This window comes from Sapajus apella, unplaced genomic scaffold, assembly GCF_009761245.1.
Source record: "Sapajus apella isolate SASKATOON/1434 unplaced genomic scaffold, GSC_monkey_1.0 scaffold61, whole genome shotgun sequence".
Taxonomy (NCBI): Eukaryota; Metazoa; Chordata; class Mammalia; order Primates; family Cebidae; genus Sapajus; species Sapajus apella.
The window spans coordinates 4,675,100-4,697,901 of NW_022437001.1; the positions used below are offsets into that span (position 1 = coordinate 4,675,100).

The following is a 22,802-nucleotide window of genomic DNA, read 5'->3' on the forward strand; positions in this document are numbered from 1 at the left end:
AAATATTTTCTTTGATAAAATTGAGGCATTAGCCATTTACATTTTTTAAGAGTTGAGGTGGTGGCAGATCATTTTTTTGTTGGAGAGAAGGAGTAGTACCATTCTGCTTTGTGTGTAACAGAACTTTACTTATGAGATGCTGTTTTCTCCTTTTAATAGTACTCAAAGTGACTTTTATTTCACTCTTTTCTCCAAAACAGATCTCTTAGTTGACAGTAGGAAGTTGGTAACCTACACATAGGTTGTGTTGTAAAAACTCAGTATTAAATTGATCACTGCTATATATAGCATTTTTTAAAGAAATTATGTTATGAATTAAAATATCCAGACTAGTTCTTTATTAAAATTAATATAACATACATTTATATATAATTAATATACATTAATTAATATATGCATTATATTAATGTATACTGTCATGGAAATTATAGACATTAATTTTATGTGCTATGAACACAGTTATTGCATTTTAAAATATATATTTTATACTTTTCATAATTCCTCACTGAGTTACTTGTGGCATTGTGGTTCAGTGGCTTTGGAGTTGGACACATCTGTGTTCAGATTTAGGCTTGCCTACTGGTTGGTTTTGTGAGCTTGGACAGGTACAGGAGCATTAGGGTCTTGTTGTGATAATTAAAATTAGTAATGTGCATGAGGAGCAGCTGTTACATAGTAAGTGCATGATTAATATGAGGTATTAAGTGCATGAACCATCTTCCTATTTTATTCTTAGCACCTAGTTCAGGGTCTGGCACTGAGGAGGAGGTGAAATAAATGTTGAATGAGTGAATGAATAAATAATAACTAACTCATTAGAGATCCTGGAGAGGACTGCCACTACCTTTCTGCCTTCTAATTTGGAGATTGTTCTCTTTGACTTGACTCTTAACTTCATAAAGGCTTATGTGGAAGGGCTTGGCCTTGTATGAGTCTCAGTCAGCCGTGCTGCAAGCCTGAGGGTAATGCTTGATTCCTCAGAATCAAACTTCTTTTACCTACCAGTGAATTTAATTGCCTATACTGATCTGTGCTGTGTCTCTTGGGTGGAGGGAATGGGCAGGACCAGGTTTTCATAAAATAGGGAATTTGTATTGGATCTAGGTAGATGACAGTGGCATAGGAAAAGAAAACTGGAGAAAAGAAAATTCTAAGCAGGGAGACTTGCATGAACAGATGTTATAGAGAGTGGAGATTTATTGGGGTGGTTAGATCAGAACATCTGAAAAAACACAAGTGGCCAGGTGCAGTGGCTCATGCCTGCAATCCCAGTACTTTGGGAAGCCAAGGTGGATGGATCATGAGGTCAGGAGATGGAGACCATCCTGGCTAACACAGTGAAACCCTGTCTGTACTAAAAATACAAAAAATTAACTGAGCATGGTGGCATGCGCCTGTAGTCCCAGCTACTTAGGAGGCTCAGGCAGGAGAATGACTTGAACCTAGGAGGTGAAGGTTTCAGTGAACCAAGATCACACCACTGCACTCCAGTCTGGGTGATAAAGCAAGACTCCATCTCAAAACAAGACAACGAAAAACAAAACAACAATGAAAACACACACACACTCACAAATGTTAACGTAGCTCACCAGTTGGGTTTGGTACTTCCAGTGGAAAAACTATGGTATCATTTACTAGATGATAAAGTGAGCATACCCCTGGGTGAGTGAGTGATCCTGAACTGAATGAGTTAACTGTTGCCATCAGCAGTACTTTGAGCTTTTGATTTCTGATTTTATGATTTTTAAAATAGAAACATTTTGATAGAATTTTCTGTGTTTTAAAGATTACCCTCCACATGAACTTTGATTGTACAGATGTCTTGTTTGTCTTGGGTTTGGACAGTAATGTATTTTGTCATATAAGAAAGTATACTTTCTTGTATCTAAATTAATAATGAAATGTTTCTGAATATAATTCAAGTTAATGTTTTACTTTGGTCTAGCAAGTAAAAAGGTCACAGAAGTAGGTGTTAAAGCAATTTAGAAACTTACAAATAGGAAACAGTTATTAGCATCAGTATATTTTTCTAGAGAAATAATACATGGCATTTGAACAACTGGGCTAGCTCACTTACTACTATTTGCTACTTTTGCTGTAAGACATTGAACTGCTTTTTCCAGATTTTATTCTTATCATAAAGTTCTCTCTTTTTTTTCTTTTGAGACAGGGTCTCACTCTGGTGCCCAGGCTGGAGTGCAGTGGTGCGATCTCAGCTCACTGCAACCTCTGTCTCCAGGGTTCAAGCGATCCTCCTGCCTCAGCCTCCTGAATAGTTGGGACTACAGGCATATGCCATCTTGCCTGGCTAATTTTTGCTTTTTTTTTTTTTTTTTTTTGTAGAGGCAGAGTCTTGCTGTGTTACCCAGGCTGGTCTCAAACTCCTGGGTTCAAAGCAATCCACCCACCTGAGCTTCCCAAAGTTCTAATGTTCTTTTGATTAACAGTTTTTAGTAATGCTGGATAAAGTTTATGTATTATAAATACATAAATGTATAAAATTTTATATCAGTCTGTATAATTTTTTAATATTTACTTTTTTATTAAAGTTTTTGAGTCACAAACTACTCATTAACTATTTGTTAATGAGATCTAAATATGTAAGAAAAATTAGACAAGAATTTAAAAACTCGTTGTAGCACTTATTAGGCCAATCTAAACTATACAGGAAAAAATATGCTTCTAAAAATCTGCATGCTGAAAAGATGCTTAGCATCAGTAGTCATAGGGAAACAAGTCAGGACCACTGAGGTACCACTTCATGTCAACTAAGATGAGTATAATCAAAGAGACAGTAACAAGTGTTGGTAAGCATGTGGTGAAAATAGAACTTTCATGCATTGCTGGCGGGAATGTAAAATGGACAACAGCTTTGGATAATAGTCCAACAGTTCCTCAAAAGTTTAAATGTAGAATTCCCATATTCTCAGCAACTGCAAGAGAACTGAAAATATATGTTCATACAATAACTTGCACATGAATGTTCATAGCAGCTTTATTCATAATGGCCCAAAGATGGAATCAACCTAAAGGTCTATCGACTGATGAATGAATACACAAAATGTGGCTTACCTATAAGAGTGGAACATTATCGAGCCAAAAAAATGAATGAAGTACTGATTCATGCTACAACATGGATAAACCTTGAAAACATTATGCCCAATGAAAGGCATGCACAAAAGGCCCCATAGTGTCTGAATCTGTTTATGTCAAGTACTGCGCAGTTTCTTATAGTTGTACAACTTTGTGAATATACTGATAACCACTGAACTGCACACTTTAAAGTCATGAATATTATGGTATTTGAATTGTATCTCAATAAAAAAAATCTATGTGTGTTTATAATACTACAGCCATTATACTTACCCTAATGATATTTTCAAAAAGATACCTAACTTTCCTTTATACCTTTTTAAATAACTTAAGAATCATTTAAATTTATTTTATGAACTTTTAAACATAATCTTTAATTTTAGTTTTCCAAATTAGGTGGAGATCAAGGATTAGGTGGTATTAAAGGGTATTGAAACTGAAATATGGACTTAATAAGTGAGCATCTGTGAGGAAGAACAAGAGCAGAGGCCAGGTTTAGTGTTATCCTGCTGCTTCTTATTGTTAAGCTTTGAAAATATATTTTCTAATTATGGTTTGAACCTTTTACTGCATCTCATCTTTCTCTTTGCCACTAGGATCATTAGAAAATGGAAGATGCTTATTTATTGGCTAATATGAGAGAATATGATACAATTTTGTTTTTCTCTCATTTCAATATTGGCCTATTACCTCTTGTTGACTCTTGTTTCTGAATAGAAGCTTACTTTCACAAATCAATGGTTCCTTAGACCTCTTTGGGATTTAGCTTAGAAAATCTCCTGATGCCATGTTGATGCTTCTCCATGACATTGATTCTCTCTTCAGATATAGCCTGGCTTGTCACTGTGAGACTCTTGAAAGGGAGAGTGAGCTTACTGGGCACATTGCCATTCTGCTGTGCAGTTCTGCTCTGGCCATTTGCACACCATGGTTTGAAGCTTTTCCTCTCATCCTAGTGGGGAGGTAGGGGAGCAGCTATATGCCTGACAGGATTCATTGATGAATTTCCAACTACTTCGATTTGAGCATTTCTGGTAGTTAAAATAAATACTTGATTTACATCCCTAAATTGAATTGTTTAAAAAATTATTTTAAGATAACAATATGCATGCTCTGAAAGAGATCCAGATTTTCTAAAGGGCTAAGTTTAGACACACAATTAAATTTTATGAGATAAATTTTAATTTCCAGTCCTTTTTTATTAGTGCTTTGTCTCTCTAGTGTTATCTTTTAGTTTTTAATGTTAATATATCATATTGTATGCTCTTTTGTAACTTGCTTTCTTTGCTCTTCCTTTTTTTGAGGTTTTTGCTGGTACAGGTTGACTTAGTTAATTCATTTTCATTGCTATATAGTATTCTATTATATGAACACAATTTTGTTCTTTTGATGAAAATTCTTTGTAATCTTTATTCTAAATCATAGTGCAATGAATACTTTTCTGTATTTCCTTTTTTGAAGATAAAACAATTTATCTCCTGTATTAATCTGTTATTGCACTGGTATTTAAAAAATGCCTCAGACTAGGCAATTTCTGAAGAAAGGTTTAATTGGCTCATGGTTCTGCAGGCTGTATAGGAAGCATGACAGCATTTGCTCAGCTTTTGGGGAAGCCTCAGGAATCTTACCGTCGTAGCAGAAGGTAAAGGGGGAAGCAGGCACATCTTACATAGCTGGAGTGGGAGGAATAATGAGCCAGAGGAGGTGCCACACACTTTTAAACAACCAGATCTCCTGAGGACTCTATCAGGAGAACAAACAGCCAAAGGGATGGTGCTAAACCATTCATGAGGGATCCACCCCCATGATCCAATCACCTCCCACCGGGCCCCACCTACAACATTGGAGATTACAGTTCAACATGAGATTTTGGTGGGGACCCAGATCCAAACCATAATCAGCACAGGGTGTGAATATCTTTTTGTGTGTGGGGTGGGGTGTATATCTTCATTGTTTTATACACTGTTGCCCAGTTCTTCTGCAAGTAACAGTCCTATCAGCAGTGTATGAGTCTTCCTCATTACACACTCTTGCTAACAGTGTTATTAATGAATTTAATTTTTTTTGCTAGGCTCATGGTTATGAATGTTTTCTTATTGTTATCTTTCAATGACTTTTTTTCTTTCTTAAGACCACTGCACCACCCCCCAGCAACCATATTGTAGGGAAATGGAATCTTCCTGGTTTATACTCACTGTTATTCGTATAACAACCTCCATGGCCCATGTGAAGGAATCAGCGATTAATTGGAGTGGAATATTTGATGAGTCCCTCTGGCTTTGAATTTATACTTATCTCCCTGTATATTTGGCATGTCTGTTGCCCAAGTCTGGGTAACCCCTTGAATTGACACTAAAGCTTCTGTGCCATGCATGCACAGTCTTTTCTTCCACCACCCACCCATTTCTGTCTCAGGTCCTGCTGTCTCCTGGGAACTCGGAGGCCCTAATGTTTGCATCCCAGAGAAGATCTCTTCTCCATCTGCCACTGAAGGCAAGGAACAAAATAAAGGAAACAGAACAGAAATAAAGTCTCAGGAAACTACTCTGCTGTAGAAGTGTCTGACATTGCCTTGGTGATTCTTTTACTTAGTACTCAAGATCCCATGAGATGACTCTTCCAGGCTGTAAGAGTTCATATACTCTTTACAAATGTTCACTGTCCTGCTGTTATAATGATTGTTGCTATGATTTAGGACACTACCTCAAAATCTTTGTCCTTTGCATCATTTCCCAGCTGCCTGCTGCTTTGCTGCTTCCCACCAATTCATCTACTTTTTCCTTACCTTTTCTCTTTTACATTCTTGCCAGCTGCTGTGCCTTCTCTGTCACTGAGCCAGGTATGTGTCTCAGTTTGTGAACAGCATCTATTTTTAAATAAAACTCTTTGCCATCCCCCACCTTTGGGAAGAGCTTCACAATAATTAAGACTATATATTTATTCTATAGGAAACCCCATCATTAAGTGTTCTTCTCCACAACAGCCACAGGCTAGTGCCCTCGTACCATGCAGGTGTGAATGCCACATTCACCTCCCAGAGACACTTTCCTTGAACTCTTATCTAAAATGTTATACTCTTCTTCCTGCCCCAAATTACACCACCTCATTCCTCCTTTATTTTTTTCTCTTTAGCAACAATCACTATCTAATAATCTATACATTATACTTATTTACCTTTCTTTTGTCTTCCTTCCCTACTAGAATAAAATGTGAGTGAGAAAACTAAAAATTAAGTTAGGAATACGTGGTCTTTTATATTGGTAGCTAAGATTTAAAAAGTTTTACCCAAGCAAATATGTTACCCAAGATATAATATGTAAAGAAAATGAAATATCAGTGTACTTAATTTTAATTTCCATTTTATTGGGGCATAATTTCAAAGAAAGTATGGCCGGGCGCGGTGGCTCAAGCCTGTAATCCCAGCACTTTGGGAGGCCGAGGCGGGTGGATCACGAGGTCAAGAGATCGAGACCATCCTGGTCAACATGGTGAAACCCCGTCTCTACTAAAAATACAAAAAAAAATTAGCTGGGCATGGTGGTACGTGCCTGTAATCCCAGCTACTCAGGAGGCTGAGGCAGGAGAATTGCCTGAACCTAGGAGGCGGAGGTTGCAGTGAGCCGAGATCGCGCCATTGCACTCCAGCCTGGGAAACATGAGTAAATCCCCCTCTAAAAAAAAAAAAAAAAAAGAAAGTATAACTTTGAGGAAAAAGAGTTTTTGTTGTTGATTTTAATATGTTGGTTATAAAACTATAAGTTTTCATCTCTGAAAATAAATTAGAAATATCCTATATTAAAATAATGATTGACTCTAATATAATTTTTCTGTTATTCAGTTTACTTTTTAAAATTTCTAATAATATAAGGTTATGTATCAAATCTTACCAAGAAAAATTTAGCTAAAGCTTTTGTTTCAGGTTTAGCTGCCCCTGGACAGCAGAACTACCTGCACTGCCAAACATATGCTTACCTTTTGAAATTCTGAAGTTAAAACTAAATTAATAGATAGGCTGCATTTTTATAAGTAAAATAAATGATTGCTGAAAGTTTAAGCTAAAACTCTTGGAGCTCCCTCTTACCTGCTTACAGACTCATTTGGCCATATTTTGAGAGTCATTGAGGACAGAGAAATGTAAAAAGGAAAGAGTCTATTGCATGTGGGGCTACATTCCTTCTTTCTGCAATATTTGAAACACACAAAACCAGCAGCATTACACTGAGCCCTTTGTTCTTCCTGTTGGGCAAAACACTAGATAGCTTACTGTAAATATGGCCAACTGCCAAGCTGTGGCGCAGATTCTTTTTTTTAAATACTGTAAACTGGCACGGGCTCAAGAATTACAGTTCTTCCTTCCTTTTATTTACTTTCTCCTACACCAAAGAGTTTCATCTTTGGTAAGAGAGAAAAACAGTTGTTGTGGTTGGGGAATAAAATGCCCAATCGTCGTGGTTTTTCTTTTTCTTTTTTCTTTTTTGCCTTACTCCTGACCTTGGGTAGATTTCTTATAAAATAAGTAGAATAATGTTATTATTCTTGAATTTTAAAAGAGTGATGTCCTTTCATGACCGATGTAAAGGACTGAAGTAGAAAAGTGGAATATGAACTGAGTTCAATTCAGAATATTCGTTAATACCATGCTACTATAAAAATTGATTTTGTATTGGTGTCTTCCTACTTTTCTTTTGTTAATTTCAGAGATATTATCTTGGTTTTATTTGTAGTAATCTTAGAATATTTTTGTCTTAGATTTCATTTTTAACACTCCTGCTTCATTTCTGACATTAGTAACTTGCCTCCCCTTGTGTTGGAATTTGTATGGCTGCAACTGAATGAAAAGAGGTACAAGGAAGTGTGTGGAGTTCTGCTTTTCAACTGCAGGGTGTGTCTCTTTTGAAACTTTATTTTTAATTCAAGAAAAAGCTTGGAAATTTTGTATTTTTTGAAAGAATGATTTGCTATGTGTATTAAAATAGATGAGGCAAACACCAAAGATCTGCATTATTAAAATGACATGACTCTCAAAAAGAGAGAGATGTCAGAAGTCAGTTGATATGTTTTTGATATAAATACCATCTTGTCGAGTACATTTTAACTTTTTGATATAAATACCAGCTTGTCAAATAATTTAAATTTTGCAGTTTTATTTATTTATTTTATTGACACAGGGCCTCGCCCTGTCGCCCAGGCCAGAGTACCGTGCACTTGGCTCACTGCAACCTCCAACTGGGTTCAAGCAATTCTCCTGCCTCAGTCTCCTGAGTAGCTAGGATTATAGGCGCCCACCACCATGGCTGGCTGATTTTTGTATTTTTAGTAGAGGTAGGGTTTCACCATATTGACCAGGTTTGTTTCGAACTACCGACCTGAAGGGATCTGCCTGCCTCTGCCTCCCAGAGTGCGGAGATTACAGGTGTGAGCCACAGCATCCAGCCAGTTTTGCAGTTTTATTGATTAATTTTATACAGGGAAACTTCTAGGTCTAAGTAGAAATTAAATGTATATTGTAATTATTTTTTTCAAAACATCGAACTAAGATTTTGTCTTTATCCACTGCACTGACCATTAAAATTATTTTATACAGTAGAAACTTGACAACATGCTTACTTTTTAATTTCACTCATTAATCTTTGTTTTCTTTTAAGAAGGAAGTCTCACTAGACATAAATAAAAGGATTTTGTATTGTTTTTAGATACACTGAAAAGCAGAGGGTGTTATGTTTATAATCAGATTTCATGTCAGTCTTTTTGGGAGATGGGGAATCTCAGAAAGCACAGGTGATTAACCAGAGATAGGGAGCCTGCTTCTACTCAACTGATCTGCCAGTTACTGGGACGAATTTTTTAGTAGTCTCATATATTTTTAATTTTAGATTTTCTTTGGGCTGATTGAAAATAATTTAAAAACTTGGGTAAAATATTGGCTACGTTGCCTCACTTTCCTCTTACAAATGAAAATGTAAGTTATTAGACTGAGATCTAAGCATCCAGGAGGTTCTTTTATACATTGACATGTATAATTGACAATTGTTATTTTTTCTGTGTTCTCTAGAATTTTCATGTATAATTTCACACATATACTGGATAAAGTAACTAAACAGGGAGTTAAGAGGCAAGCTTCTTACCCTGGCCTTCATTTAATAATAATCTTACCTTGAGGATATTGAATCCTTCTGGCCCGGTTTCCTCATCCATGAAATAATGAGGAGGACTAGACATTCTTAGAAGTTCCTTTCAATATGAAAAGTCTAGACAAAATTCTATGATTATTTTGCTCTTGTTAAGAGACTGGAATTTATGAATAATGAGAACATGATATTCTAATGTAGTGAATATTTAATTTATATTCAAAGAATGTAGGTGTAGAATGTTGCATAACTTGAAGAAATTTTTCTTGTATCCTTAGTTCCCACTGATTTTAGGATCATTTTTCTTTTATGATAGGCTATTGTCATTTGATATCATTCATAGAAAGAATGTGAGTAAAAATGGCTTACAGATTAGTATATTTGGTAATTTTGAAGATGTTCCAGTACAGATAAAATCTAGGTGGAGGATACCATTTCATAGCTCGAAAGGCAGCTGCAGAGGACTGTGCAAGGCTTGGAGCCCAGACCTGCATTTAAATCCTGGTTCCATTGTCCAAGAATTTTCATTCCCAGGATAATTCACCAAAATGTTCTAATTCTGAGTTTTCTTGCCTCCTGGATGAGGATAATAGGATGTCTGTTTCACAGATATATCCTATTAACTGAGTTTACATATGTCTGTTTCACTGATACATCCTATTAACTGAGTTTACATTAGATTGCGTGTGTGACTATACCACTGCAATTTTAACATTAAAAATGTTATCCTTTAGTTCAAGTCAGCAAACCTTTGCTGGGATTCCAAAGTACTCTGCTTGGGAGAAGATACGTACCTGGATAACAAGACTGTAAGGCATGATACAGGATAGTTGGTTGTAAATCAGAAAAATGCGAGTGTGATGCAGATGGAACAAGGGATTTCAACTGGTGAGATTGTGCAAGACTGCCTATGAGGATAGAGTTGAGCTAGGCTCAAACAACTGGTAGGATTTTACCAGTAGGAGAAGGGACAAAGAGCCAAGAGAGGCTTCCAAGCGGAAGGAAGAGTGCCATCAGCACTGGAGGGTCGACTATCTTGGTGGAACTTGGCTTCCCTTAGAAAGACAAACAAATAGAAGTTATTCAGGAGGAAATCAGAGTAAAGCATTACTTTAAGAAGTAATGTTTAATTCCATTAGAAATTGATTCTGCTTACATAAAGTGCTGGTTTAATGTCTTTTCAAAGATATGTTTTCTTAGGCTACTTTTCCAAGTCTAAAGCATGCATAAGTGTATATGTCTGTGTGTGTGTGTGTGTGTGTGTGTGTGTGTGTGTGTGTGTGTGTCTGTGTATACACACACATGCTTTAGACTTGGAAAAGTAGCCTAAGAAAATATGCATATATATGCATATATATACACATATATATGCATGCCTTATATGTACACACACATATACATGTGTATGTCAGTGTATAAATCAGATAGTGCTGAAAAATCTTTCAATCTCAAGCAGTATATAAATTCCTCTGGTAGACAGAGAGTGTTGTACTCCTGGCTTTTAAACTAATTAAAGCAGAAACTTCTTGAAAGGGGTTAAAGTATCTGAAGCATAGTCAGAAATCAGTGGAAGGATTGGGATATTTAATATTGGTTATTATTCCTTAAAATCATGCCATAACAATACATTTTCTTTGGAATTGATCTAGTGAATGTCTGACTTTAAGTATTAATGTCTTTGAAGAATAAAGAAGTTATCAGGTTTTCCCTTTTATGTGCCTTCCATTTGGAAACAAGCCACTTTTTATAATATTTCATAATGTATTATTCAAAATAAGGCTGGTGTGAACTAGATTGCTTGTAGGCACATTGTATTTCTGGCTGCCAATAGGAAATGTTTTAACATGTGAAGAACGCCTCTTTTGTTTGTGTCCTCATCTGTTCACTTTTGGGGATGCTGAGATTGCTGGTTATATCACCTTCAAGGATCTGAATAGGATCACTGAGAACCAGTGGTCAATATAAGGGCTTTTATGTGAAGAAAAGTTAAACTAGGTAGAGAAATGAGAGGGAATATGACATATTTTAAAAAGAAGATGAAAGTATAGTATCTAGAATTCTATTCCTGTCATCGTCATTAAGTCACCAGAACATTTTCAGAAAATTAAAACATCTTTCTGCTTAGGTTTATCCATGGAACATTTTTAAAGGAAATAGGATGATATTTAACGTTATTATGTTTGATCAAAGAAAAGATCTTTAAATACATTCTGGTTTAAAGTACTAATCGTTATTTGCTAAAACACCATGCAGGTGTATTTTACTTCAAGTTTTAAATATATTCTGCTAAATTGTGACCATGAGATTTTTATACATGAGCAATAACTCATCCCTTGTTATTTCTTTTCTGACTAGGAGGCCAACTTTAGTTGGCATATGATAGTAACAGATATTTCTGGAATGAATAAATGAAAAAAATCAAGGGTGTAGAAATAAGTGTTGTCATGGAAAACATTGGAAAGTTTGTCTGTCTCCCTCTACTCATTCTAATCTTGTACTGTTTGCCCTCTGTCACTCACTAGCTTATGACTTGAAGCAATGACTGTGTGTAATGTATCTAATTTTTATCTTCTCAAGTAAAATCTCTATCACAGTACCTTTCTCTCAGGTTAGTAAGGATTAAGTTAAGTACTGTTTTTATTTTATCAAAAATTTAAGGGCAATGTGCAGTGTAAATTTGACATCTATTCCAAATTTTAGGTCCTTTTGAATATCTTTTCCTCTATTTTTTTTTTCTCCTCTGGTGAATTAGATACTACGTGTAAAGGGATTAGGTGCATACAAGGTCACTAAGTATAACATTTTCCACTTTCCATAAGATGGGATATGCTTGTTTAATTAAGTGGTATAATGTCTGAGAGCCTCTTCTGTCTCTGTATTTACAGAATTGTAGAATCATTAAGTCATCAAACCCCAAGGGGGTCTCAAGCATTTCTCTAGTTTGTTCTGCAGACAGGTCTGGAGAAATTTTTACCAGGTGTCTCTCCTATTATGATTATAAGAATTAAAAGTAAAGGCAAGTAGAGGGGTGCAAGAGAAATGGAGATGGTTAATGGGTACAAAAAAATAGAATGAATAAGACGTACTATTTGCTAGCACAATGGGATGACCATAGTAAAAAAAAAAAAAGTTGTACATATTAAAATAACTGAAAGAGTAGAATTGGATTGTTTGTAACACAAACAGTAAATGCTTGAGGTGATGGATACCTCATTTACTCCAATGTGATTATTACGCACTGCATGTAACCCATAAATTTATATACTTACTATATACCTACAAAAATTAAAGACTCGAAGGCAGGCATGGCGGCACATACCTGTAGTCCCAGCTACTTGGGAGGCCAAGGCAGGAGGATTGTTTGAGTCTAGGAGTTCCAGGCTGCAGTGAGCCATGATTGCTCCTGTGAATAGCTACTGTACTCCAGGCTGTGTGGGGAACAGAGAGAAACTTCCATCTATTATCAGGGGTCAGGGAGCGGGAGGAAGATACTGACCTTCAGTGTAAATTGGTGAAAACTTTTCTAAAAGTAATGAAAGGACCCTTACATTTGTAATTCCCTAAATAAATATTTGTAAGATGGAGTCTTCTCCTTTATTTTATAGTTAACCAGACTGTGGGAGTGTCATGTGCTTTTTTAAGATATCTACATTTTAGCACCCCTCCCATTCAACATTTTAATTTCTTACAAACTTCATAGTTGAAGAAACTCCTACCAAAACTCCTGATTTTGACAGCATTTCATATAATTTTACTCCTAACAATATACATCTGTTTCTTTCATGTGTAGACATACTGATACACTCACATGCAGTATTTGAAAAAAGTTATGTAGGAAGGCTAATTATATGTTTCATCTAACCATAACGCTCTCATGGTTACATTCACAGAAAAAACTTTAACAAAATAAAAGTGAATGCCAACCTTCTCCTTGCTTAGTATTTTTTTTTTACTGTTGAATTATCTTAATTGGTGTGCATTGAGGTTGCTCTAAATGCTCATCTAGAGAAAAATAAATATTCAGTAGACTGAAAAATTGCCTTCTGAATGCTTGCCTTCATTTTTGTACCTTCTGTGGCCTGTTTGACCAGGTCAGTAATGGGGTTCCTAGGGCCCAAGGTGCAGGTGTCCTCCCATAGGAAGCAGAAGCCCTGCTTTGTTCTGTGGTCAGATTGCATGGCTGACTCTGGCCACCTGTCTTGCACCTGTCACTGGTCATCTATCTCCATGGGACATCTCTTAACCATCCATCACTGCTGCTAGAAAAACACTTCAAAGCGCGTGCCTTCCTGTGGATGGGCTGGCGGCATCATCTCAGGATACAAGAAAGCATGTTGTTACCGATTTAGAAAGTTATTGCTTCTAAAAAGGCGGTGCTTGGTTCCAGCCTCTCGATGCCCATCAGTTGCACCCAGTTCTTTGCAGCATATGGAGAGACTGGGACAGCTAGCGTGGCACCCCGTGAGCTCAGTAGCAAGTCTTATTGCCCTTTGCAGTATCACTCTTTCCTCATCTTTACTGCCTTTCCTTCTACAAAACTATTCTATTTGTTTTGACTTGTTCTTTTCATTCTCCTCATTAAGATCCTGCCAGAGGGGCACGTAGATGGCTCTGGATGTGGATTGATTTTTAATGACATCAGAGTGGGCACAATCTATTTGCTATAGAGAAATGGCAGATTATGCTTTAAAATAAAGAGAAACTGTGAAGAATTTAACAGAAACAGTGAGCGTGATGATTATACTCAAAGTGATAAAGAAGTATTTAAATATCAGGTTTCAGATCTCTTAGCAGTTAAGGTTTGTCAGTTGATTTTATTTATTTTTAAATCCAGCTCTAATTTTTCATGCCTCAAAGTGAAGTATGTGTTTCTGATCATGCTACCATTTGGGGCATTTATTTATGTGGGCAAATGTTGTCATCATAAAGTGTGTTGGGAGAGTACAAATTAAGCACATTGGAAGGGGTTTATACATGCTAATGTGAAATGGTGTTGTAATTTCTGTTAAATTCAATTACGGATACCTTAAGAAACAAATTTTCTAAAGAGGTCTTCATTTTATCAATTTATAACAAGCATTTTGAAATAAAAAAAATTACAAATAGAATGCCATGTACAGAATCATGAGTTAGATACTTTCCCTTGTAATCCATCCTGGATTAGTTTTGCATAAAGCAGAATAAGGGAAATAATTCTTTGCTCTGCAGACAGGTAATTGCCAAGTGTGACCAGCCCCACTTCTTCCCAGGAATTCTAAAAGTACAGACTCTATTTTTTACAGAATGTAATTAAAGGCAGCAAGTGGGTCGAAGAGGGAAGCTAGAATGGAGCTCACAGAAGCAAACTCAGCAAAGGCCAAGAAGGAAAGCTAGTGAGGACCCTAAGGACCAGGAAAAATGTTCCCAGCCTAGTGTCAACAAGTTCTGGGAAATCATGCTGGACCAAATAGAGCAGGAGATTAATGAATTGAGATTAACCACTTTCTGGGTCTCCCTGTGGATGTCTCGTAAATATTCATTTATGCCTTTTATAGTGTTCTATCTTTTCTTCAACTCACTCTCCCCAGTGCTGGTTTCCATACCAATCTCGTCTTCAGGCATCTTCCTGTTGCTTCGTTTCTCCCTGACATTTGAAATTCAGCAAACCATTATATATTGCTATAAAGTGCCAGAGGCCTATATAGCTTGCAATAGCTAGGGCCAGGAAAGGATTAAATACATGATTGTGTATATGAAAGTATCATGTTTATTTTATTAATAAAAATATAGCACTGTCATTTGTTACTGCTAATGACAGTAATGCATCATTATGATGTAATAACAATAGCAGAGACAGGGTGGGGAAGCTATTTTCTTCCCACGATTTGATTTTCTTCTTTGAAGAGGTAGTAATTCAGTTGTACACACTTAAAGCACATTCCAACCCAAGAACTAAGTAACTATTGTTATACACATCTTCTTCCCACACTAAGGGATTTTAAGCAGAAACCACAAGTGTGCAGAGGCTCAGAGGTGAGAGACACAGCATGAATCTCAGCTGGGGTTTGTGGGGCTGTGGAGTGTGGTGGAGAGGAAGAGGGAGAGGTGACTGGCATTGTGTAGAGAGAGAGGGGCCCACTATCCTAACAACGGCATCAGGAGAAGTGATGAAGTGATGCATCTGAGAGACATTTAGGAGGCATCAATAGGGAGATGTGGGGCTGATGCACGGTGGGACCTGAGGGAGGGAAGAAGTTTAAGATGATATGTGGGGACCAGTTTTGTGCACATGGATAGGTTTTAGAGGAAATACAGCAGGAGGGCACATATGAAAGACTGTTGCTTTGGTGCATCTCTAGGTGGAAGGATAGTAGGTAACTTGCAGAAATCCCTCTTGCCAGTTTTTTTTTTTTTTGAAAGGGAGAATGTATTTCTTTCTGAAGATGTTTGCATTGTACCTAGGAAAAACACAGGTTTTCAATTTTTTTTTTAAATTGAGTTTCTTCTTCAAAGACTGTTCTAGCTCTCCCTTCACTGTCACTAAAGTAATGCTGAGCATAAATCTTTCTTGAATAATGACACACTTTTGTGTAGTTCTCTAAATTTAGGAGGTATATTACACTTGCTTTTGTGATTTTTTGGATATTAGGATGGGATTGTGGTTAAGCTAATGAACTGAAGAACTCAATCTGATGGTCTCATTATTCAATTCAGCAGCCTGTCTTAAATTTCAGGCTAATATCTATGTTTATACATGATTGCTTAGCTAGAGTTCTTCAGGTATGGTAATATTGTTCACATTCAACCCAAGCTGAATTTTAATACAGTGACTTTGTAAAGTTTATTTAAATATACCTTTAAGCTTTTTAATATTTTATGATTTTCACTTAAATTATGGCATTGTTGATTTAACATTATGATTGTATTTGTGTAATATGACATAGACTAACAGAGCAACTATGGTATGTCAAAAGTATATGTATAATATTTGGGGTGCTGTATTGGCTCAAGCAATTGCATTCATTGAAACCATCTATTAACTTTGGGGCAGCTTTTGAAATGTAGCGAAGCACACAGTCTCATGACAAATCCAATTTATTATGTATTTTGTTACTTTTGGACAGTACCTCAAATGTAGAGGCACTGAAACCTTTTTGTGGTTTTCAGGTGACATTAACACTTGTTTAAATGGGTAAACCTAGAAGTGACAAAATGCAGTTCTGTGTTTATAGAGTGTAACATACCTCTTTCTGCCTTTATAAGGGATATTTCTTACTTATTAAAATAGTACACAGACTTAGCATACCCCATAGAAAATAAATAAACCTTCATAAATCATAGGAGTGAAATAGGTTTTTATAGGTTGGTGTTATTGAAGTCATGTTGCCTGTGTAATTATATACCTAGCTATTCTCTTATGAACAAAATACTAATATAGTACAAGGTCATGTTATTATTTGATACAATAGTCTAGAAAATTAATTTCTGCCATAGTTCTTGCCTGGGCTTTTTAGGGGGTAATTTTAGCTTTTGATATTCAGGATGGAGAGTAGTCCCTCTGGATTTAAGTATCTGAGGAAAGAGAAAATAAAGTGGATTTTTTGATGATTTGGCAGGTCTTATTTTTGCTTCGTGTGCAAGGATTGTGAATGATGAGAGAATAGAGACATTCATTTTGTGTGAATTTAGCAATTTAGACTTTATTAAATTGGTATTTGTGTCTTGAAATTTACAAATGAATTCTAGAGCGAATTATTTTTTTTCCTTCTAGAATATCTTAGTATTCTTTTTTTTTTTAAGTACATTAAAGAGTAGCTGAATTTGCCCTTAGAAATTCTTAGACCTTTCCATCATACAGTTGATAAAGAATGACTACATTTCCCTTCAGTGCACAGTGTGGAGACTGGGCATGTAGACCAATTGTAGTTCAAGAAGGTCAGCCTTATTCAGACGAGAAGAAAGAACTCACTGTGTATGCATTAAATTGTCCTTTCTGCATTTCTAGGAGCCTTCTCATATTTGTCAATTCATGTCTTTCTATTTGGGGTTCAGAAACTGTGGTCTCTATATCTGCACGTAGTGAATTTGGGTTGCTTTGAAGTCTCCTGACATGGGTACCTTGGTGTGCTTGGTAGAGCTGTAAAGGGTTCTACTGAAGCCAGGGAGCACGCAATGAGTGCACAGCATTCTTGGAAAGGCACAAGAAAGAGGATTTGGGGAAAGGCATGGAAACAAGTTTCTCTTTCTTCATAATTGTAAATATCCTTGTGTGTGGATACATCGGCTTTGTTATCATTTTGTTTGATTTAGAAACCAAAGTAAATTTATCTAACATTATATATTTTCAACAGACTAGGTGTTTAAAATTCCGTATTTCCTGAAATCTTTTTTTTTTTTTTTTTTTTTTTTGGAGACGGACTTTTGCTCTTGTTACCCAGGCTGGAGTGCAATGGCGTGATCTCGGCTCACCGCAACCTCCGCCTCCTGGGTTCAAGCAATTCTCCTACCTCAGTCTCCTGAGCAGCTGGGACTACAGGCTGTGCCACCATGCCCAGATAATTTTTGTATTTTTAGTAGAGACGGGGTTTCACCATGTTGCCTAGGATGGTCTCGATCTCTTGACCTAGTGATCCACCCGCCTCGGCCCCCCAAAGTGCTGGGATTATAGGCATGAGCGACCATGCCCTGCCTCCTGAAATCTTTTTCGAAATGTATACAAATATTTGGAATACTAATATTGGTGGAGGTTAGGAAATAAAAGGTTTGAATTTATGAGATGTACAATTTTCTGGGTATTTTTGTTTTATTTTTAAATTTTGATATTAAAGATGACTTTTGTTATACATTGAAATACTTAAATATTTTCTGTGGCTGTTTTATCAATTGGTGAGCTTTTTTGGGAGAGTTGACAAGGGTCTTGGTGGGGTCAATGCCTGGAATCTCCAGGAGTTTGTGAGCTTGGATGGGAAAATAAAAGTTATACTTTTATTTTCATTAATATCTGACTGAAATTTATCATTTCCCTTGATTATGAATGTAGGCAAAAAAATTAGTAGCAACAAAAAACTGTGACTTTGCTACTAATACAAATTTACAGATATTTTCATATCACATTGGTTGTAGAGATCTCAAAATATTTAAGTTACTACTGTAAATTACAGTATTTATTAATTATAGCTAGATCTTGTTATTTCCCACCTTAATAAAGCAGTATATTAATGTATCACATTTTAAAATATTTTGATAACTGTCAATCTGATTGATTTCTCGGCAATCTAGTTATGAGACTTAAGAAACATAATTCTGAGAAGGGATACATAGACTTACCAGGCTGCCAAAAAGATCTGTGGCACAAAAAAAGGTTAAGAAATCCTGGATAGAGGAACCAAGGAGACGAGTATTTTAGAGCTGGTTTTACCAGTACAGGTTGAGAATCCCTTATCTGAAAATTTGAAATCTGAAATGCTTCAAAATCCAGAACTTTTTAAGCTGTGATATAACGTCACAAATGGAAAATTTCACACCTGACCTCATGTGAGCAGTCACAGTCAAAATGCAGGTGCTCAACACAGTATATTCAGCATCCCTAAGGGAAAGAAGGCCTTCCTAGCCCCCTTCAGCTGTGATGTATCTTTTCTGCACATGCCAGATATGTATCTCATATTTTTTATTATTAAGTACTTACATGGAAGTAAGTGTTAAGAAAAGGATTACTTATTGGTAGTATATAGATTCGGAGTCAGGAATATTGGTGTTTTCAAACAACCACAGATTGTCCATATGGGCAGCTATGATAGTGACACCTTTGTTCTCTAATGTTTTAGTGTACATGACTTCGTTTCGTGCACAAAATTATTAAAAATATTGTGTAAAACTAGCTTCAGGCTATGTGTATAAGGTATGTATAAAACATAAACGAATTTCATGTTTAGACTTGGTTCCCATATGCAATATATCTCATTATGTTTGTGCCAGTATTCCAAAATGAAACAAAACAAAACAAAAACTCCAAAGCCAAAACACTTCTGGTTTCAAGCAGTTTGAATAAGGGATAGTCAACCAGTCACCTCACTGTGAGGTGAGTCAGGCCATATGGGACATTGGGCCATGTGATGACTGCACGGATCAATATAGGAAAGTATTGTAAAGATGAAACAAAGGAAATAGCTAATTTTAGTATTATGCATGTGAAAGATGTTGTTAAATGGAATTGTTTCTTTGCCTTTGTAAGGACATAGCGCATATTGTTAAGGATTGTTAAGAGGCATCTAATATAAATTCTGCATTCACTCTACAATTTCAGAGTGGCTCAGCATCATTATTCTTTATGGGGAACAGCTATAGGAACATGCCAATTCCAGTATAGTTCCAGAAACATTACCATTTTCATGGAAGCAAAGAGGATTACTTTTCCCTAAATATTTCTTCTAAAATTGATTCCTGTAATCTCCAATTCTGTAACCCAAACTGATGGCTTCAGTGCTCCCCAAAGCAATGTGTCAGTCAGGCAAGGCATGGGAGAAAAGGGCATGTTTCATTTCCAGCACACCGAGGTATAGTAGTATGGCAAAGCTCCTTGAGTTATTTAAAGGGATTAATCAAGAAATGTAAGAATGGCAGGAGGGAAGAACATACTGAGCACTGTGTTTGGTGCTTTACAAGACTATAGTTTTCATTACAATCTTATATAGATTATAAATACTATGGTGCTTTACAGAGAAGTAAACTAAAATGGGTAGGCAATTTACTAAATTCTCACCTTACCCAGAAGTTATAAAACTTAGATTCAAATTCTAGACTAATTGTAAGGGCATATGTTTGAAATGATATGAATAAAGTTAGGCATTAATTTCGACATGTGAGATCTTCTTTAGAATTTTTTATCTGTAACACAGTTCATTTTTCATTAACATGAGAGACTGAATACAATTTGAATGGAAGAGTATTTTTACCGCTTTGAAATTACAGGTGAGACGCGATGTAGAGATATATGAAAAGTCTAGACTTTAGTGATTATGAGTAGTGCCGTAATTTCATTTAAAAAACACTATCCCCCGACGCCTGTGACTTTGATACATATGTGTATTTTGAAGTCTATTACGTGAATAAGTGACTGAAAAAATGGATGGAAGGTATGTTGTGATGGGTCCAAATTCTGACTAGGAAGAAAACAGAACTTCGACTTGGGGATTTAAAATCTCTGCTTTTCAGACAATGCCAGCAGTCCTAAAGAGATCACTAAAAGCAGAAAAGAATACAAAAGAAATATGTTGTAGGAAAAGTAAATTTGCACACTGTTGATTAGGCCCTCATGGTCGTCCAGGGCTTTGGCATATGCCGTCTCACGTGTTGAGGAATTCAGGTGTGGTGGTTTAAAGCAGTGTCCTGTTCACTTTATGGACGGAGCACAGGAAGGCAAGACAACATTGTCACCTTTGTAAATGACACTCAGTACTAGGTCTTCGGATTCAAAGTCTGACCACTTTTCAACTGCATCTCGTTGTTGGGGGGTAGTAGGGAAGAAAGAGAAATGGAGAAAATGAAAAGTGGCTGAACGGAATGTGGAAAGATGTGGTGAACAGAAACACTGCAAGAGCCTTGGAGCAGGGCCTAAGTCACCCTTCCTACCATCTGCTGCTTAAGCGAGCTCTTCCCTCTCTCTTTAACCATCCTCTGCAGTCAGGTTTTCCTGTTGTTGATTCTCTCACATACTCCACAGCAGTTATTACAGTTTGTAATTGTTTATAGGGGGAACTTTTTGGTTAAATGGCTCTGACTTCTTTGAGTCTAGATGGTAAATTCCACAGCTGTGGGAACTGTGCCCATTTTCTTCACCACTGTCGTCTCCACACGCAGTGCCTGAAACTCTGTAACCTTTGAGCAGATGAAAGCTGGAGTGAATAGGTACAGTTCTATAAATGAATGGAAATAATAGAACAAGCATTATGGAGGTAAAGGCTCAGAGTTCAAATAATTTCAGTTTTTAAATTTTTAATGTTTCAGTTTTAAATTATAAATTTTTCAATAATTTAAATTGGTGAATAATTATACGTATTCATTAGGTACATAGTGATGTTTTAATATATATATAGTGATCAGATCAGGGTAATTCATATGTTCATCATCTCAGACATTTATCTTGTTTTGTATTGGACATTTAGTATCCTCCTTCTATTTGAGACTATCTAATGCAATATTGTTAACTGTAGTCATCCTCAAATGGTACAGAACACTAGAACTTATTTCTCCTATCTGAAAGGAAATAATGCAAACAGCCTGAAATCTTGGGATATGCCATGTGAATACCACACGTGGCATATCCCAAGATTTCAGGCTGTTTTCATTATTTCAGGAAATCCGTAGGGGCTGAGTGTGGTGGCTCATGCCTGTAGTCCCAGCACTTTGGGTGGCCCGAGGCATGTGGATCACTTGAGGTTAGGACTTCAAGACCAGACTGGCCAACATGGTGAAACTCCACCTCTACTAAAAATACAAAAATTAGCTGGCCATAGTGGCATGCACCTGTAGTCCCAGCTACCCAGGAGGCTGAGGCAGGAGAATTGCTTGAACTTGGGAGGCAGAGGTTGCAGTGAGCCAAGATTTTGCCACTGCACTCCAGCCTGAGTAACAAAAACAAAACAAAACAAAACTTTAGAGTAGTTATCTGGTTATGTCTCTCAATTTTTGGTTCAGAAAATATGGTTACCTATACCTCAGTAACCATTAAAAGTAAGGTACACCTTATAAGAATGGAAGGAGAAGGAAGGCCCCTGAAGGCCATGAACCTCTGTGATAGTCCCGGATCAGGTGATATTGACTCCAATTTAACAGTTGGAGAGTTGGTGAACCAGAGAGATTTAACTTGTCCAGGATTCAGACGATAAGGTGTCAGAGTTGTGATTAAACCAGAGCCCACAATTTCCTATTAATTACTCACGATCTCACAGGCCCCTAAGGGCAGTAGCTTGCAGAGCTACTTCTGGGCAAGGTTCAATCTGGAATGCTCATTCTTTGGCTTCTTCAAAGTCCTGTCTAATGATAATGTTTGTAATTATTATTGAGTCATTGACAGAATGTTAAATTATGTTACATTTAAAAAAGAAAAGAATATCGTAGCCTGGAGATTTTTATTCAAAGTGATGAACGGTTTAGCACTTTAATTCTGAAACTGAGGACTCTTATGTCTAAATTGATTCTGGATAACTGATGTGGGCTATCAATTTAGAGAGTCTCTATTTTTCTTTAAAATTTGTTCTGGAAATATATTATCTTTGCTAAAAATGCAAAGATTTTTAAAAATAAAATCTCCAACTTCTACTGGAAGGTTATCTGAAAACAAACACTTCATTGTTTATATTTAGCAGAGATTTATTGTCAGGTGCTAGAATACACCATAGTTAATTCATAGTCTCTGTCTTCCTGGAGCTTACAATCTAGAAGGGGAAAAACACACAAAGATAATTACAATTCAGGGTGTTAATGTTGCAAGGGGCCTTGAGTGGCATCCTGAGGAGGCAGTCTATGAGGGTGACAGCTGTGGCCAGAATCATACACATTATTATGGAGTCCTAGACTTCATGGGTATAGTGTATAACTCACCAT

The 22,802-nt window shown here is 36.5% G+C and overlaps 1 protein-coding gene and 1 long non-coding RNA gene across 3 annotated transcripts in view; one reads left to right on the forward strand and one right to left on the reverse strand.

Moving 5' to 3' along the window:
• The window catches only part of NR3C2 (nuclear receptor subfamily 3 group C member 2), a 357,173-nt gene that overhangs the window by 59,067 nt on the left and 275,304 nt on the right, over window positions 1-22,802 (forward strand). The gene's annotated exons all lie outside the window — the stretch shown is intronic.
• LOC116529056 lies at window positions 1,337-21,915 on the reverse strand. The gene is made up of 3 exons (XR_004259357.1): window positions 21,830-21,915; window positions 19,268-19,271; window positions 1,337-1,349 (listed from the first exon to the last, which is right to left on the reverse strand). It is a non-coding gene; the product is annotated as an uncharacterized LOC116529056 (long non-coding RNA).